The 19801-nt window shown below is 34.3% G+C and overlaps 2 protein-coding genes across 5 annotated transcripts in view; both read left to right on the top strand.

Annotated features, from left to right (window-relative positions):
• Positions 1-19801, top strand: part of LOC123555601 (thrombospondin-1-like) — a 246666-nt gene that overhangs the window by 126645 nt on the left and 100220 nt on the right. The gene's annotated exons all lie outside the window — the stretch shown is intronic.
• Positions 16411-19801, top strand: part of LOC128558439 (uncharacterized) — a 69633-nt gene continuing 66242 nt past the window's right edge. For 2 of the 3 annotated variants that reach the window (XM_053547608.1, XM_053547606.1), the window contains exon 1: positions 16454-16545. The gene's annotated coding sequence lies outside the window, so the exon portion shown is untranslated. Of the gene's footprint in view, positions 16546-19801 lie in introns of all 3 variants that reach the window. The other variant, XM_053547607.1, reaches the window with a different exon arrangement.

Genomic DNA, 19801 nt, shown 5'->3' with positions numbered 1-19801 from the left:
TCAGAAAATATTCAAGTGCCGTTTCCTTGCAAGAGAAAATACTCAGCTCTTTAAGTGCCGTTTCCTTGCAAGAGAAAATACTCAGCTCTTCAAGTACCTTGTCCTTGCAAGAAAGAATACTAAATATATGGAAACCTTTGTATTGAGCTCTTCACGTGCCATGTCCTTGCAAGAATGAATACTACAAACCTATAAACATCTTTGTATTGAGCCCTACACGTACCGTGTCCTTGCAAGAAAAATACTACGAACATATGCAAAACATTGTACTGAGCTGAGATACCGTGCTCGTATGTAAATGGATAAAAACTCTTCAGAAAATGTAAATGTTGGCGTAAAAGAAAGCTGATGGTCGGCTACCGGAACTACCGTCAGTAAAACAGTTTTGTGATATTTTCCAGCGGAGAAATTTTGCCAGTTTACTTATCAAATGTTACTTTAATGACAAAAAATGACCATACAAAAAGTGTAACCGTAAGTTCAGTGTAGTCCTATCATTTACTTTTACTCGCTGTTGCCTGTATAATCAGGCGTTAACCTACTTTCTCTGTTGTTCCCTGAACGTCATTCCTCAATCGCTCAACGAAATACTTTTGGCACACATTGGTGTTGGCTATGCGAAGTACTTAGGTAATAAATTCAGAAATACATACATTTTTCGGTTATGAAATTTTATGGGATGTATCTCTCTATATTTAATCTAGTGATAACACATTCTGAGCCATTTTACGAAAATTCCGTATAACCAAATTTACCTTTTTTCAATTTTAATGCTCAATTTTTACGATTGATACTCAAGCATAAGGTTTTATTTTACACGCTTAATTAACGAACGGTTTTGATATTTCTGTATCGACAGTAGTGTTTTACAAATTGCTTTAATTTTAGCTAACAGGCTAAGAATGAAACTGATTTATTCTAGGTCTTACCAGAACTGATCAATTCCTCTTCATTTTTCTGACAGGGAAATAATAAAACACGAAAACAAAATTTAGCTGTTGTATGTACTGCATACTTCTTGACATAAATGAAGAGGTTGAATCTCAAGACATACATGCTACTAAATAACAAAACAAAGGAAACTACAGTGGTAGATTTATAACAAAAACACCTTATATTTCAGCTTCTCAGACAGTCATTTTCAAATGAAAAATCAAAAAAGTAGGAAAAAGAAAGATTCTTTCATTCCTCGAAAGTGTACTCCTTCCAGATAGCCAAAAAAACAGTGTAAATTTTCTGACCTTAACAAATATTAAAGACAAAGTTATGACATTGCTATTAATAAGGACAGTCTTTTAAGTGTGTGAAGTTGGCAAGAAGTTCGACATTCGACATTGAACATTGGATAAGAGAACGACATTGAACATTAAAAGCGTGAAGTTGGCAATAAGTTAAACATTCGACATTGAACATTCGATTTCAATTCTTTGAATGTCCAATGTCGTTCTGAAATCGAATGTCCAATGTCGTTCTAAAATCGAATGTCCAATGTCATTCTGGGTTCGATTGTCCAATGTCGTTCTGGTATCTAATGTCCAATGTCGTTCTGGAATCCAATGTCCATTGTAGTTCTGGGTTCGATTGTCCAATGTCGTTCTGATTTCGAATGTCCAATGTCATTTTGGATTCGAATGTCCAATGTCGTTCGGGGTTCGAATGTCCAATGTCGTTCTTGGTTTGAATGTCCAATATCGTTTTAGATTCGAATGTCCAATGTCGTTCTGAAATCAAATGTCCAATGTCGTTCTGAAATCAAATGTCCAATGTCGTTCTGAAATCGAATGTCCAATGTCGTTCTCGTATGTAATGTCCAATGTCGTTCTGGAATCCAATGTCCAATGTAGTTCTGGGTTCGATTGTCCAAAGTCGTTCTGAATTCGAATGTCCAATGTCATTTTGGATTTGAATGTCCAATGTCGTTCTGGGTTCGAATGTCCAATGTAGTTCTTGGTTTGAATGTCCAATGTCGTTCTGGTATCGAATGTCCAATGTCGTTCTGGTTCGAATGTCCAATATCGTTCTGGTATCTAATGTCCAATGTCGTTCTGGTATCCAATGTCCAATGTCGTTCTGGTATCGCATGTCCAATGTCTCTCTGGTATCTAATGTCCAATGTCGTTCTGGCACCCAATGTCCAATGTCGTTCTGAAATCGAATGTCAAATGTCGTTCTGAATTCGAATGTCCAATGTCATTCTGGTTCGAATGTCCAATGTCGTTTTGGTTTGAATGTCCAATGTCGTTCTGAAATTGATTGTTCAATGTCGTTTTCGGTTCGAATGTCCAATGTCGTTCTGAAATCTAATGTTCAACGTCGAATGTTTAACTTATTGCCTACTTTTTGCTTTAAATGTCCAATGTTGTTCTCTTTTCCAATGCTAAATGTCGAATGTCGAACTTCTCGCCAACTTCACACACTTCAGTCTTTTAGTGCAAAGTGTTCACCAAAGCAGACATCGCCAGATTGGCATGTTCAATTTTTGTGAGTCCAAGGAATTATGGGATAGCGTTTCCGTTGATGGGTACGATAGTAACTCCAGCTGGACCAGTCGTTCCATTGCCCATGACTTTATCATAAACGTGCAATCTATGTTATTTGGATGTAACTGAAAGCCACACTTAGAGTGTAAAGGTAACTTTCAACTTTTCGCTACCCCACCCCCTCTCCCGCCCCCATTATCTACCCCTTACCCCTTCCTCCCCCTTTTCCCATCATTTGCATAAAATTAATATGTACTTGTTGGCTTTTTGAAGCAATCCGTCTATAATGTTTTCCGTTACAGATTCTTTTTGTTGTGGGCCTATTTTGCAAATGCGTGGCTCTGGGGCTGTGTTTATGGTGCTCTGTGCTTCCGAACATAAGTATGCGGTATGCTTTATTTACATCACAGGTAGACGAAAATCATGAAAATGGACCTAATAGTAAATCATGCATACCTTGGATAGAATACAACGGTAAAAGAATGGCGGATACACAGGTTATAATCAGGAACTTATCGGAAACCTTGAAAAAGATCTGAAAAAACATCTGACTGCGACTGATAAAGAAAAGTCCTCTGAGATACAAAAAATGCCGGAGGAACGCACATACTGGTAGGTCCATCGTACACATGGCGACATTCCAGCTTTGATGGTAGAGGAAGTGCCACTCCATGCATTAGCCCCTCCGTGTATTATTTCATCACGAGCGGGCACCAGGGTAGAGCCACCGACCTTCCGTAAGCCAGCTGGAAGGCTTCCTCACATGATGAATTCAACTCCCCGCGTGAAGTTCGAACCCACATCGATGAGGGGCAAGTGATTTGAAGTCAGCGACCTTAACCACTCGGCCACGGAGGTCCCGATTACTTTTTTATTACATTCCATAGAACAAAACGTTAAAATCTAAATCATATTTTTGACAAGCTGCAAGAGGTGAAAATGTGTTTTTTAAACAGAATTCAGTAATTTCAGCAGCTGCGTTCTTGTTCTCTATAACAGTTTTACGAGTACAGGTACGCAAAATATTGTTGTTGCACGTGTTCTGTTAACTGTTCTTTCATTTCAGAGTGTTCTACCGTTTAGGGCGAAGCGTGATCTGCTACACGTTCTTTCATTTTAAAGTGAATTTAATTAAGGTTAGAACATATCATCTTATCTGTACTTCTTTCCGGGTTAACTACAATATATGTTGGTACGTGCTCTGTTATCTGCTCTTTATTCCGGAAGCATTATCATTTACATTGGTATGTGCTCTGTTAAATGTTCATTTTTTTCGTTATGGACTGCCATTTACGGTGGTACGTACTCTGTAATCCGTTTTGTTATTCAAGGGTAAACATAGTCCACCATTCAGTTGTACGTGATCTATTATCCAACTTTTAATTCAGAGTTAACAACCATTTACGGTGATACGTATTCCTCTTCCGTTCGTATAGTTTATTTCCGGTTGAACTATCATTTACGGTGGTACTTGAACGATTGTTTACGGTTATAATGTATTCTTTTAACATGCGAATCACCATTTATGGCAGTACATGTTCTGTTTTCTGATCTTATATTTCTGTGTTCTTTTCTCCGCCATTAAATTTCGTTAACGGCCGTACAGTAGATGCTTTGATTTCCGTTTATGTATTTTCGTTTTAAGTTGAACTACATTACGATAGAAAGTGTCTGCTATCAGTCATTTACGATAGAAAGTGCCTGTTATCCGTCATTTATGATGTAAAATGCCTGCTATCCGTCATTTATTATGGAAAATGTCTGTTATCCGACATTTACGATGGAATGTGACTGATATGCGTCATTTACAATGGAAAGTGTCTGCTATTCGTCATATACCATGGAAACTGTCTGTTATCTGTCCTTCTCTTTCAGGATGAATTAACATTTACGACGGAACGAGTTCTACTATCCATCCTGTCATTTCAGGGTCAACTTTGTTTACGGAGGAAAGTATTCTACTATCCGTCCTGTCATTTCAGGGTCATCTTCCATTTACGGCTGAACTTGTTCTGCTATCCGTCCTGTCATTTAAGGTTTACTACCATTTACGGTGGTAAGTGTTCTGCTGTTCGTCCTGTCATTTAGGGAGGAACATTTTCTGTAATCTAACCTTTCATGTTTTGACAATCTTTTCTTTATTTTAGGGTGAAATATTATTTACGGTGGTATGCTTTTTGGGACGACATAATCGTTAACTTGTTCGATTGTCCTGAAATAGTCAACAAGTTTATTAGAGGACCAGCGAGATGGTTCGAGAAGAGACTGTTAAAAGAAGCTGGTATCGGTCGCCATAGCACGCCTGGTAAACTACAGAGCTACCTCTTTAAGAGGTATACGGTAAACTGCTCTGTCGCAACTTCCGAGATAGTACACGTCGCGATAAAAGAATTATCAACAAACCTTAAGGCGAGTGTCATCATTTTTTTGCATTTCTACAAGCAGTGTATCGAATATCTTCGAATATCAAAAATCGGGGAATGGTAGGCGATGTAGATATGATTTAACTTTACAGAGAACTTAAAGTTTGCTAATTCATTCTTAATGTGTGGTCGTGGTGATGTTTACCAACAAGCTGATTTAGCAGTAAATTTGGCCATTTCGTCATGAAAGCACTTTCATTGTCAAATATTTACATTTTAACTAATATTAAAAAGCAAACCGAGTAGGTGTGAGTTAGCTGTAAAATATACAATGCATTTGGAAATAAAATATGTACCGAAAATGGTTCAGGAGTAAAATTATTCACTTTTTATTTTGAGAGATAGCTCTGTCGTGAAGGAGATAGTCATGTCGCTAAGGAGATAGCTCTGTGTTGCGTTAACAGTTTTTAGCAGTGTTGAATGTTTCCGGATAGTAGTTATGTCCACTTACGAGATACAATTCGATTATCTTTTTTTTTTTGTATTTACACATCATTTGTATAATACATATTGAATATTTTCTTATATTTACTTTGCTTGTTTTTTATTTAGTGCCGTTTTAACAAGTACTTCTGGATTCAGCGCCAGTACTAACTTGTTCTCAGCAACTAACTATCAAGTCCTCCTACAGACACATTGTAAAATAGTCAGGGGTTCAAACTCAAAGTCCATGATCAATAGATCTGCACTTTCACTATTGATCTAAGCGAGCGGGCTACATTTTCGTACAATCGGCATGTGCTACTTTTTCTATAAGAAAGATGAATTCAGTTAGAGAAAAATTGATGCGTGAAATTATCTTGTGAAAAGAAAGGGTTGCCTGTGACTTTAGTGGAAGTGGCTCTGAAACTTGTTTACACTATCTTTTACACTATATTATATTCAGATATGATTTTACAAGGCTTGTAAAATCATATCTTAATATAATGATACCATAATTTCTTTTCGTTGAGGACACGACTTGTACGTACCGGTAAATAAAATATACTTTGTACAAATATCAGAGTCGCTGTGACTTCATCATTGTACAAGCAAATGCACTAGTGAATCTAAAATCTGAATTACGAGCTAGTTATACTTTATAGGACAACTTTACATGGAGGCTAATCATAATGCATTTAGTATTTTAACAATGTATGCATTTAATTAGCAACCTCAATTAAACATACAATTACTGACATAATTACTGCAGTGATCGAATTCTAAATTTAGGAACTTTCTTTATAATTGAATTCTAATATTCTCGGCTATTTTCATTTTTATCAATTTATCTTTTATCTGAACCAGTCAGACACGTATGTTGAAAAGGTCGTGACTTCAGATTTTGAGTAAGATTATCTTTCTTTAGAATTTGAATTTTGTCATATTATGACGTAAGAGCATTAGCATCTTTAAATTGCGAAAATAGGAGGAAAAAAAAACATGTACTGTGAAATCATTTAAATTCGCTAGCATGAAATTGCGCGCAAACGGCTGACTTACAAAATGTCATATTGATTTGTTACTTTTTATTAGCTCACCTTGTGAACACTCTAGAGGCCACAATTGTGACCCAATCTTTATGAAACTTGGTCAGAATGTTAGTCTTGATGATCTCGAGGTCAATGTTGAAATTGGATCATGTGGGGTCAAAAACTAGGTCAGTAGGCCAGATCAAAGGATAGGCTTGTGAAAAGTCTTAGAGGCCATCAATCTAAATTTTATGAATATCCAGTGTAACATGCAGCCACTACTGCGTACACAATTTTGTATAAATATTAAAATGCCCTATTATTATTCGCCTAAGCTTACAATGTCACACGTGCTGAAACCTACTCTATTTGATGCTGCCTTAAAAAGTGAAAATATAACACTTATATATACAACTGCAATAATACAGAACACACATGAAACGTCACAATGCAATAAAATTGAATTAAAATAGACGAACTTGAGCTTACTCAATATCCTGGCATAAGTATATATCTATAAAATATAAAAATGTACAAACTTAACATAACGGATATGCGAATGTCCTCTTTGCACCAAATTAGTTTATATTTAAGAAATAATAAGTTCCATAACGTGGTTTATCGTAGAATAACCCGAGTTTTGAGTTCTTGTGCGTAAGAATATATCACGAAGGCCGTAGGCCTGAGTGATATATTGTTTCGCATAAGAACGAAAAACTCGGGTCATTCTACGATAAATCACACTTGGGAACTTATTATTTCGATTCTAACACGACATACTAGCATCAACAGTGTAAGAAAAAATGGTAACTACTTTTTACGACCGTGCTACGCACCTGCATCAGATGATTGATCACGTCATTGCACGCGAATGGTTTATTGCAAAATAACCCGAGATAGATTTTGCTCTACATGTATGTAGGTTATTTGCTGGTCGTGTTAGAATTTTTATGTAATATCCTGTTCTCCTTTTTTTCTCTCGATTTTGTTACAAACATTTCACAATTTCACCAACAACACGTCTTTAAGCGCCAGCTGTCGCCATAAATGTCACTTTTATGGCAATTTCAAGACTTAGATGAATGGCTTGGCCTAGTCTTTAGTATACTGCATATCACATTTATAATCAGCAAAATATTTCAATGTTTACATTTGGCTGTCTTCATAATTTCGTCCCAGTCTGGCCAATACATTCCTTTTATTCTGTCAAGGTATTCCATAACATTCTGCATTTCACCGCCTGTAATTACAAAAAAAAATATCTGAATTCGCCTCTCCTGTATTTTCTATTAATAACATTTTGTATTTCACCGCCTAAAACTACAAAACAACATTTTATGCAAATCACCACCTGTAACAATATAACAAGTCATTTTGCGTTTCGCCTCCTATGATATTACCAAAAGATTCTTTTTGCCTCCTGTAATTTCATGAAAAAAACATTGTGCATTTCGCCTGTTGTGTTACATTAAGTAACATTCTACCTTTCGTCGCAAATATTGTTTACACTGAATTGCAATTTGTATTACTATGTCTGTAACAACACTTAAAATTATTCTCTGTGTGTCGCCACATCAAACAAAATTACAACTTCTTTGTATTTTTCCGCCTGTTAGTACATGTCATAAGAACTCGCTGCCTGTATCTGACATTCCATGTGCCCCCGCATGTATCAAAAATCATATACCTTTCAGATTTCCCAAATTGTAACAACATAAAGCATCATACATTTCACCGCCTGTAATAACATAAGATAGCATTCTGGTAATAACTCATCAAAAACACACATTTTGCCTGTAAGAAGTTGGTGTCCCGGACACTCAGGAGGTGAACTCCATCGCACCTGTGACAGAAAACCAAAGGCAGCACAATCGACCTCACTTATCGTGTCACCCATGATGAACTTTTTGTCCCCTGTAATGAATTGAAAGGTAACGTATTTGGATCATTGTTATTGACTTGATATTACAGTCAAACTTGTGCTGAACACTACCTGTGAGTAGAAAGTTTCATTTCTGTTTCATTACAAAAAAATATGGTTATGATTTTTGTAGAATGAATTTTGCTTTATTTAGTTGTTCAGAGAGAACTATATATACGTAACACTAAATGAGTATAGAATCCTTAAAAATATAACAAAAGAACAAGAGTTAAAGTCCAACAGGAAAAGCCACACTAGAAGAACAATGCTGCCCATAAAGCACTCCACATGAAATAGTTGTATTTGTAAATTTCAATACGTTCACATCGACAGAGCACATGTGAAAATGTACAGAAAGAAATGCAATAAAAGTAATTAGCAAACAAACATATGTAGAATGAACACATCAGGACACCATCATGGATCGCTCAGTGACAATACAGGATTAAAGAGTTTTAACTAGCTTAATGCGTCCAAAGGTCCTTATTTAGCCCCCACCATGTTTATATATTACATGGCAGTGTCAATAAACTTAGATCCCGCCACTTGAATCCTAAAGATATTCATGTCAACACTAATTATGCTGTCAGAACGACATGTAGAGATTTCTTTTTTTAAATTTACATATGTTATGATTTTGTGGAGTAAGTTATTAAAACAATATGTATTGTACGAAAACCGGAAATGTATACAGAACTTTTAAACGCAGCAAGGTCTACATTTTTGTATGATAGATATTGAGTTAACTTAGTGATACTTCAAGCTTATTTACCTCAGCATTTACTGTGAGCACAACATACATCATTCTACAGTGTCTAAGGGTACATACATTTTATAATTATAAAAGAATTACAATTTAGCCGATGTATTGGGCTTTAGGGGTCTTGCGAATTTCATTATCTCTCATGAACGGATCAGTCAAACCAGTTTGGTTGCGTTCTGTGATTCCAAATATTTTGTGCTATCAAACTGAGTCTCGAGACGAGTCTCGAAATAAAAACTTGTCATCGGTGTCAGTGTCATGAAGGAGCTCAGAATAAACCGACATATGCATATTTAGTTTTATAAGACCAGGTCCTAATCATTATTTTTATTTTAACAGTTGGAGGCTAATGACCATCACAGTATGGCTCCAATAAACAAGGGTCATTGTTTATTGGAGAGTCAGTCTACCTTACAAGTGTATCTATTAGTGAGAAGGGGAAACAATGTAATTTATTTTCAATTAATGAATAATTGATAACTTTTAAAGTTATACTAGTTTTCTTTTGGCATTTCTATGTAAAGAAAAATATTTGTTGATCAAACACAATAATAAAATAATCAGAAACTTATTTTCACAATAATGAAATAATGAGAAACTTACTTAAAGAAACATGCAAGTTTTTATTTTTTCAAATTCTGTCTGGAGAATTGTGATATTTCTGAAAAATGTGACTTTCACTTATCTAAAGCTTGCAGAATACTGTAAATAACATTTGTCTAAATTGAAAACAGAATGTGAATTTCAAAGTTACAAAGCAAAGCATGAAAAAAAGTCCATTTTGGCAACATACTGAAAATGAAAATTGAGTATAGATGGAACACAATAATTTTATTTTCAAATAATGTTGATTACATGAATACATGAAAATCAATTTCCAAATCGAAAAAAAATTGTTTGTCAGCACAAAGAACTCAGGAAGTTTTCACTATACTTGTGTTTTATTATCATTATTATTTTAAATATTATTACTGTATCTTTTATCATCCTATATGTAATATAATAATAATAATAATAATAATATACTAATGATAATATAATAATAATAATAATGATAATAATAATAATAATGATAATAATAATAATAAATTATGATTATGATTATTTCTATTATTATTAGTATCATTATTATAACATTAAAGTAATAGTTATTATTATCTACATAATATCAAAATGATAATTATTATTATTATCATTCCATATTTACTGAAGAAAAATTAATTTCTTTCAACTCCACTGCACACATCTTCATGGTCTAGTTGGGGTCCCTGCTGTGCTAATTGCCATCTAATCCGTTGCTATTACATAATCGCTGATAAGCAGCAGAGAAGATGGGAGTTGTATATTGGATTGGTTGGGGGGGGGGGGCACTTATATAGTAGTGAATCTAGGCCTTGAAGCTTACTAAGCGTATCAGAAAACTTCCTAAGATCTTCTACCAACATATGTTTTACCTCCTCATCGCTATGAAAACTGATGCCAGCTTCTTTTGTCAGTTTCTTCTGATACCATCTTGCTGGTCCTCTAATGAATTTTTTGAGTATTGCCGGGCATTTAAACATATTGATGATCCCAAAATACGTACCAACGCAAATGGTAATGCACCCTAAAATTTAAGGCAAAATTTATCTGATTGTTTGTTTCCGTGTTCATTTTGTTTACCATGAGACCAATACACATACGCTGGTGCTTATGTTGCAGTGAATCAAAGTAGAATCGCCTGCTAAATTATCTGATTTGTTATTTGCAGATAGTTTACGTCACATTCTAGCATAAAACTGCTGTTATTGTCACTTTTCAGGGGTGTTATAACAGGAGAGAAAACGTGTGTTAACAGAGAGATTCTCGCGCTCACGTGCTGTTACAACACCTTTTTATATATGCACGTTCCGTGGCAAAGCGTAAACGTATTACGGCCCCAAAACGGATAATTCAAAAGGAAATGACGTCAACGTGAAAAACCAACGTAGACTTTACCGCGCATTTCATGGAAATTTAATGACGTTGAGTGACAATATATTCATTTACCTGTTTTTTACGCATTTTATGCTAGAATAGCGTTAGCGCATGTTCTTTTCGTGTTGTAACATCTTCAGAATCCCTCGGGAATCGTTGGTACGCTCGCCCTAACGGGCTCGGGTACCAACCATTACCTCGGGATTCTGCAGATGTTATAACACGAAAAAACATGCGTTATCCCTACATTAAAATTAGAAAAAATATATTTTGCATTAACGGCTAACTACTTTTCTTCATCCACATTGCCAAAAATTTAATGTAAATTTCTAAACCTTGATATCACGGAACAACGCTGTTTCTCCACAAATAGGAACTGCTTTAAAAACAATCGAATGGAGTACTTAGTATTCAAAAAAAAGACGAAACATTTGAAGGAATGTACAGACAGAATACTTCTGAATCAGTAGAATTATAACGTATGGACCTACCAGTATGTGCGTTCCTAAAGCCATGTCTGTATCTCAGCAGCCTTTTCTTTGTCCTCCATGGGTAGATGTTCATTCAAATCCTTATTCCATATTCCTGATAAGTACTTTATAATCATATGTGAGTCAGACATTCTCTTACAGTTGTATTCTATCCAAGGTATACACGATTTATTGTCTGGTCCATTTTCATGATTTTGTATCCATCTAGAAAGTAAATAAATAAACTTCATGGTCTTTTATATACTTTGTTTCATTGGAATGATAATACATTGTTATTTTCAACAGTAAATACGAGTTTTATTAGCTGATGTGTTTTTTTTTCCATCGAAGCCACTCCTGTACCAATAATATGTTTTTCTTTCTTTCATGTGTGAAATTGGAATAAAAACAGTTTTATAATTGTAAGAATATCCAACATAATAAGAACAGTTTTATAAACAATACACGGATGGCTTTTCCCTAAAACCATATTCGAACATCGAATCAATTACAATGCAGTTACAGATGTTGTAATTGAATAATAGAACATGACAAAATGCCTTTGTGAAACTGGACTTAGAAAGAGCAACATATACAATACACTTATTTACTAGAATTTTTCATGCTATCATCAGTATCCGACATATAATGAGCTATTTTGACTTGTGACACGTTCTAATCCCGGCAGGATCTTTTATCATCAGGATCATTTTACAACTATGTAGCCAGTTGTATTTAGGCCTGTCACGGTCAAGTCAAACCTAGATATTGTTGTAATGCCTTTAACTTAAAAACTATTAGTGGAGAATAATACAAAATGTAGTGTAATAAAATTTTACATTACCTGATATGGAATTTGATTAATTCTAAGTTATGTCTCTAGCTTCATTGAAATTGGATCCATGTTTAGGACAAATTTAATGCGAGGCCATGTGTGAAGAATAACCGTATCGTGTGGAGAGTCAACGCCACATACCCTGTGTAATGAATACATTCTAATTATAAACATTAAAATGTATATAAAAAAGTACTTATACATAACTTGTTTGTACGGGCTTTACGGTTTGTATTTTTATTAAGAACTGTGCGTGCTATGGCTTATCATCTGTATATTTCATTACATATCTTACACATCTTACGCGGTGTTTCCAGAACTGACAATCCATAAAATAAACAGCAATGAAATCATACTTTTGCGATCATCTCAATGTAGTTATATTTGAATTATTTTACAGTGACTCACCTTTTAAATTGATTAAAAAGAGGGTAAATATATCTGATTTAGCTCCGACCATATATAAATTTTACAATTTTAAATAACCTATTGTTCTTTCTAATTCGTATATCATGTGTTTTATGGCATATAGAGGATACCGATGTGTTTCGATGTGAGTTCGAAAATCTTTGTTTATTTTGTTGGGTTTAACGTCGCACGGACACAAGTATAGGTCATATGGCGACGACTTTCCAGTTGTGAATGTGGAGGAAGACCCCATATGCCCCTCCGTGCATTATTCCATAACGAGCGGGCATCTGGATAGAACCACAGACCTTCCATAAGCCAGCTCGATGGCTTCCCCACATGAAGAATTCAACGCCCCGAGTGGGACTGGAACCAACATTGATGAAGGGCAAGTGATTTGTAGTCAGCGACCTTAACCACTCGGCCACGGAGGCTCCTGAAATATCTTTCGCTAGTGATCGTCAAATACAATATTTTCAAGTGTGGTACCAGTGACAAACACATTTCATTGGGATAACATAAAATACTTTTAATTTTGTCCAATAATTTTTAACACATGTAGTAAATGATCATATTTATTGTGATCACTTTACCAACAAGAATCATTAAATAAATATGATTCAGTCTTGAATTAGTTTTTATTACTGATACAGTTGTGCGTTATTAGCCTTGCAACGCGAACTAAATGTAAACTACATGTACTTTGATGGACCCGCTTTATGGTCCATTACTTTTACCATGCTTTATACTGAAAACTTGTTTATGTTTAAAGTGTATACAAAATGTAGTGTCAGATTTAGTTTATTTGTCCTGTACTTGGGTTAACATTGTTGTTAAACGTTATTTGTAAACATCTTTATATCCAATTTTATACAACGACGCATTGCAAATTTAGGTCGAAAAAATACTTTACCCTTTACCCGGTCCCTTTCATCTGGAAATTATTGAAAGTATAAACTGTTAAAGAAATTTGTTGATATGCCTCATTCAGCAGGAAGTTTAATTTACTAGGAAATAATAGAAATGTTCTGTTCTGTGCCATGAATATTGTTAAAGAATAAACAAATAAAGGATTAATACATTTCAGTCCCCTTGTGTTCCCTATTTACATAAATTGTACCAGCTACTGCCAAGCCAAGCGAATTTCTTCTTGTGGTTCAGTACTGTATTCATTTTGATACTAGTATTTTATTACTTAGTCTAGCAAGTTGATTATAAAAACAAAGTACATGTACACGTTTTTGTAAACTTTATCAAGCTTATCTTGTTGAATATATCACGAATTGTAGTATTTAAACTTATATGCCCTCTTGTAGTAAAATTAAACACATATTAGAGCATTTTGCATAACAACCTGGTATTTATTCATTTCGTTTCAGTTAAATGGACACGACATCCAGTCGTTATCGTACACGTAGATAGAATTGTAAATGTCATAATTACCCGCTTTTATTTCATCATTGCGGAACATTACAAACAGTCACAAGCGTGTAGTTCAATTTATTTTTAACCATGTTATACTAGTTTTTTTCTACAGTATCATGGTATTGAAATCTGTACTTTAAAAATGGTTATATGCAGAATATCTCGTCCACATTTATCTATATTTATTCACTTTACATTTTGTTTAGAAAGAAATTAATGTTAATTTTCGTATTGGTGCATTAATATCAACGGCTGCGATCTGACGACAAAAGTTATCAAAACTCCAGAAACGTTAATGAAAGCCAATTCTCTTTTCTCAAAAAGATCAAGACTTTTTACAATGAAAATCGAAAAGCGTTTGTAATGCTTACGCGAGGTAAATTGCCTCAATTACATAAATATCTATATTTAACGCGCATTGAAGACTATATCCACTATAGCGGTATTGCACGCCTGGGGCCGTATTCAAAAAGCATCTTAAGTATAAGTAAATTGATTATTTACTTAAGTATTACTTAAGTAAGAAATTAATTTTACTTAAATATATTTGTTATTCATAAAACAACTTAATAAGTAATTCTTGGCTTTTATTGTGGACGAAAACATTAAAAACAACAACATTAATTTCAGACAGATACAACATGCACAATTATGTTTAAAGTGCTTTTATCTGAAAAACAACACTTTAATCGTACTCACGATGTTATTTTGTTTTCTGACTTAAGTCATTTCTTACGTATCTTAAGTTTAAGCTGTTTTATGAATAGGACTTAAGTTTTTTACTTAGACTTAAGCTGAAATCACCACAAACTTAAGTAAAATCTTCAACTTAAGTCAAACTTATACTTAAGATGCTTTATGAATACGGCCCCTGGTAAACTACAGAGCTATCTCTTTTAAAGGTATACGGTAAATTGTTCTGTCGCAACTTCCGATGTTGTACTGTCGCGATAAAAGAACGTCAACAAAGGTAAGTGTCATCGTATTTGTTTGTATTTTTACAAGCATTGTGTCAAATATCAAAAATCGGAGAATGGTAGGAGATGTAGATTGGATTTAACTTTTCTGAGAACTATAAGTTATCTAATTTATTCTTGACTTGTGATCGTAACGATGTTTGCAAGCTGATTTAGCGATGAACTGGGCCGGTTCGTTATGAAAGCACTTTCATTCTATGTTCGCAATGTAACTGGTATCAAGAAGCAAACCGAGTAGGCGTAAGATAGCTGTAGGGTATACAATGTATTTGAAAAAATAAATTTGTACCGGAAATGGTTTGGAAGTAGAAATATTTTTTTTTATTTTTAGAGACAGGTAAATGAAGTTAGATCGTACTCCAATGTATATGTTATTACTTTTCTTGATTTTCCTAGCTACTTTAAATATGAAAGTATTTAAAAAGTGGAATATGACGTAACAAAAAGGGAAAAAAACACAAATTTATTTCGCAAATAAAAGACTATTTTTCTCTATATGATCATGTAAATATATACCTATTCTTCATATACGTGAAGCAAAACTTGAAAAACAAGTTGTTTTTTCATGGAAATTATTCAGATTCCTATAAAATGTATCAAGTTTTTACCACTTACAAATAAGTAACTCTGTGTAAGGCTGACCGAACAAACATTTTGAATGACATGAAAAATATTTAAAACTTTCGGCATGCCTAACATATTAACAAAATTGCATTCTACTAGTCCAAAATTGTTTGGAAAAAAAAAAACACAAGAAAGACAATCTTGAATATCAAATATCGCTTTATTACTAATGCAATGAGTATAAAACTTGTTCGGTCAACCTAAAGACTTCAATATCACTAAGTCTTATCTCCATACAACTTTGTGTTAGACCGGCCGAACTGTTCAACAGACTTTTGAAATGGTTTGAAACCGAAAGAGTGAGGCTATTTCAAATGATACCAAAATTATATGGGCTTACCAGGCATCAATATTTAATATATCTGAATAGCACTGTTACCGTAAACTTGTACAGTTTACAATACAGTTACACCTTTGAGTGCATCAGACCTTGTCGAAATATCGATGATTGTTTAAACGTGTTTTCTGTTTGTAATCATAAGTTCATGCGTTTGAAGATTGGGCAAACCTTTAAAAAAATGAATATCTTTATGTACTTTCTTAACAAAATCACTAAGATTATAGTTATAAACCCTTTATTAACTTATCGTACTGAAATAGTATAAATTTTGCGTTATAAATATGTATAGAGTTTTACTTTGGTTTCCCATTCGTTTAAACTAAAAATAGAAATGGATTTTCAAAGCTGTTACTTAATTTAGATTATACGTTAAGAATAATGTGCATAACCTTTCCATTAACTGTAAGATGTCGTGTATTGATGATAAGCTAGAAGAATTCAAATAATGTCGGATTTATAACGATAAAACAAGGTAAGCGTATATTAGATATTATTTCTACACAAGACCAGAAAGAATAGTAGACCCTAACAGGTCTAGGATTTCATGATTTTTACAGACATTCTGTAAATATACGGACGATCCATAAAATTAAAGATATTTCAGTTTATAAATTTTCAGAGTAGGTATAAGAAATCTGTTAAAATTACATTAAATATTTTAAAATTGCAGCTATCTGTGGTGGGCCGATGGTCTAGTGGTAACACGCTTGACTGTCAATCCAGAGGTCTGGGGTTCGAATCCCGGTCCAGGCACTGGAAATTTCTGAGATGCTCTTGAGTGTCTCCCAGGAAAGACGGCTTCGCGTGTATCGGTGCTATACACCGGGCACGTTAAAGAACCAGACTGTCTATTCGCAAAGAGCTAGGCTAAGTTAGCCGGACACGTCTGTATCTAAAACGTTCTCTCTGTCTGTTCTGGGGGCTTTATCTCACTCTGTCCCTCTGGTCAGATCGCTCTGTGTCTGTATTAGTAGAGGATGAATTTCGCGCCCTGTATGGCTGCGTCTGCTATATGTAAAGCGCCTTTGAACGTGTTTATCATGAAAAGGGCGCTATATAAATCTGGTATAATAATAATAATAATAATCTGTGATTTCCTGTCAAACAACTGATGGCTTTGATTTTTCGGAAAATATGAAAAAAAGTCATCCATTCTCCTATTAGTTTTATCTATACATGTTATAATACTATATATACCATAGTGCTTTGGAGTTCCATTCCAGCTCAACTTGTGCAAGCCCCTACCCTGAACCAGTATAAACAGGGCGTGACCAAACTTGCACAAAATGCTTATGGTTGAGAATTAGGCCGTGAGAAACAAAAATCAAACAACACCAAATCATAGAAAGAAAGAGCTATTTGACATGAAAATTGAACAGCATGCAAAACATGTATATTAGTTTACGAAACAAGTGTCAGTATACTGATATAAACATTGAATTCCCGAAAAGGAGTGCCTAAAGTGCTCCCACTTCGGACAGTCAAACGCTTTTAAGAACTCACCATTTTGAAAGAACTGTTACACATGTATGTTCGTTTTCATGCATTTGCAATGGAGTGCGAGTGGTGAAAATTCGCATAACAAGGTGGAACATAATTTTCAGCAATTGTTTATCTTTATTTCTTTACAAATGATATTCATTTTCAAAGGGAGACAATTTTTCGGAATATTTTAAGTACAAATGGCATTCATTTTCGAAGGGAGACAACTTTTTCCGAATATTTTAAGTATTCGTGGAGAAAAAGTTGTCTCCCTTTGAAAATGAATGCCATTTGTAAAGAAATAAAGATAAACAACTGCTGAAAACTGTGTTCCATCTTGTTACGTGAAATTTCACCACTCGCACGCTATTGCAATTGCATCAAAAGGAACATGTGTAACAGTTCTTTGAAAATGGTGAGTTTTAAAGGCGTCTGACTGTCCGGAAGTGGGGCCCCTTTAGGCAGTCCTTTTCTGGAATTAATGTTTATATCAGTATACCGACACTTGTTTGGTAAAGTAATATACATGTTTTACATGCTGTTCAGTTTTCATGTTAAACAACTCTTCCTTCCTATGATTTGGTTTTTATTTCATTTTTGTTTCTCAAGGCCTAATTCTCAACCTTAACACGATAGACCTGTTTTTAAACTGCTTTTATCTGTAAGGCCTAAAAAAATTCTTTGTTTCCGGTAACATGCTAAAAAAATAGGGTATGTAAGTCGGATTTTTTTTTTTTGGAATTTGTTTTTATTAAAGGAAACTTTTCGGAAATTATTTTTGTGTCAAAGAACGAATGCAAATAAGGGGGTAATGCCTTTAGAGCATCATTAAGTTGATTTCTAACATCACTGGCCATGTTTAAAGCATAAAAAGTGCAGTTTTGCAACTTTTGGTTAAATAGTTGAAAAAAATATTCTCCAAGGCCATAAAAACATTTAGGGTCTGGTCAAAAATGTAGGGTATGTCGGGATACCGGAAACAAACATTTATTTTTTTAAGCCTAAACAGGTTGGGGAAGGTATCAAATTTAGCTAATTTAATTTATAGCTAATATAGCTACATATGGCTAAAATGTGAACAAAAGAAATGTATATTTTTCTCACCCTTGCTCACATTTTAACACGAGCATCCTGCCGCTGTGTCCATCTATTTCACACAATTCTCTACACATGAACTGATCAATCAAGTACAACATTTACCGATGATTTATTGTCCAACTGTTTTGTTTAATTGGAGACTTAAGCTTTAATAGTTGTGCCAGTAATCACAACAGCCTGTATTAAACACCCAGAGTGACTTTAAGGCAAATGTAAATTGAATCAGTGTTTAACATCCCCTGAATGGTAGTTGTCTGCACATTACTAGACCTATTTCAAAGTTTGTTGATATTACATAAAGTTTTGATAGTTTAGCTCATGCTACAAGTATACACCATTTTGTTTTATTGCAATTTATGTCCTTCATTTCTTTCAGTTAGTTATTTTTGACACAAACACTGAACACAAAAACAACTTATCATAGCCTTTACACGCCAGTGTGATGACCATGCAGTGTTTATATATGGCATTAGGCTGGCAGGAGATAATGTGTAACTGTATTATTGCATGAAATTTCCATGAAAAATGTGCTAGTTTTAATCTTCATTCAATTCTTTTCACCTCCCTTGGATTGGTTATACATAAGACATGCCAGCTATACAACATGTGTGATTTCACAGATCTTTCACAAATGACAACTTTGTGTACATATTTTCATAGATGTGTTAGAGTGCTTATGAAAGGAGAGCTGAAAATTACCAAAATTGCAAAAAAAATGTTTGTTTTGTGTACATTATTAGATGATTAACTTGGTATGATGCAAGGATAAATTGAAATTATTACTGAAAAAACGCATCGGTAAATAACTTATCTTATTTCTGTAAAATGTTACAAATGCCAACTTCAGTTAATATGCAAGTAACTAATATGCACCTATTTACAGTTTAAGAGTTAATAATGGAAACGTGCAGTTCTTTTGTTCACCTTTTAGCCGTATATAGCCTTCCCCAACCTGGTAAATCCTTCTTGTTCATAAGCGTAGGAGACGGGGCGGGGGGCGAACTATAGTTTGGCCCCTGCAATATTTTGGAAAAGAGATATAACTTGCAGTCTAATATAACATTTATTTAGTATCATATAGATTTAATTCTTTTCAACCTGATTTCTGCTTTGCATTTAACCTTTCTTTCCATTCTGACTTGTCTATG

The sequence above is a fragment of the Mercenaria mercenaria genome, chromosome 7 (genome assembly GCF_021730395.1).
Source record: "Mercenaria mercenaria strain notata chromosome 7, MADL_Memer_1, whole genome shotgun sequence".
Classification (NCBI taxonomy): Eukaryota; Metazoa; Mollusca; class Bivalvia; order Venerida; family Veneridae; genus Mercenaria; species Mercenaria mercenaria.
The sequence above is the reverse complement of the archived record's forward strand: the minus strand, read 5'-3'. Positions and strand labels throughout refer to the sequence as shown.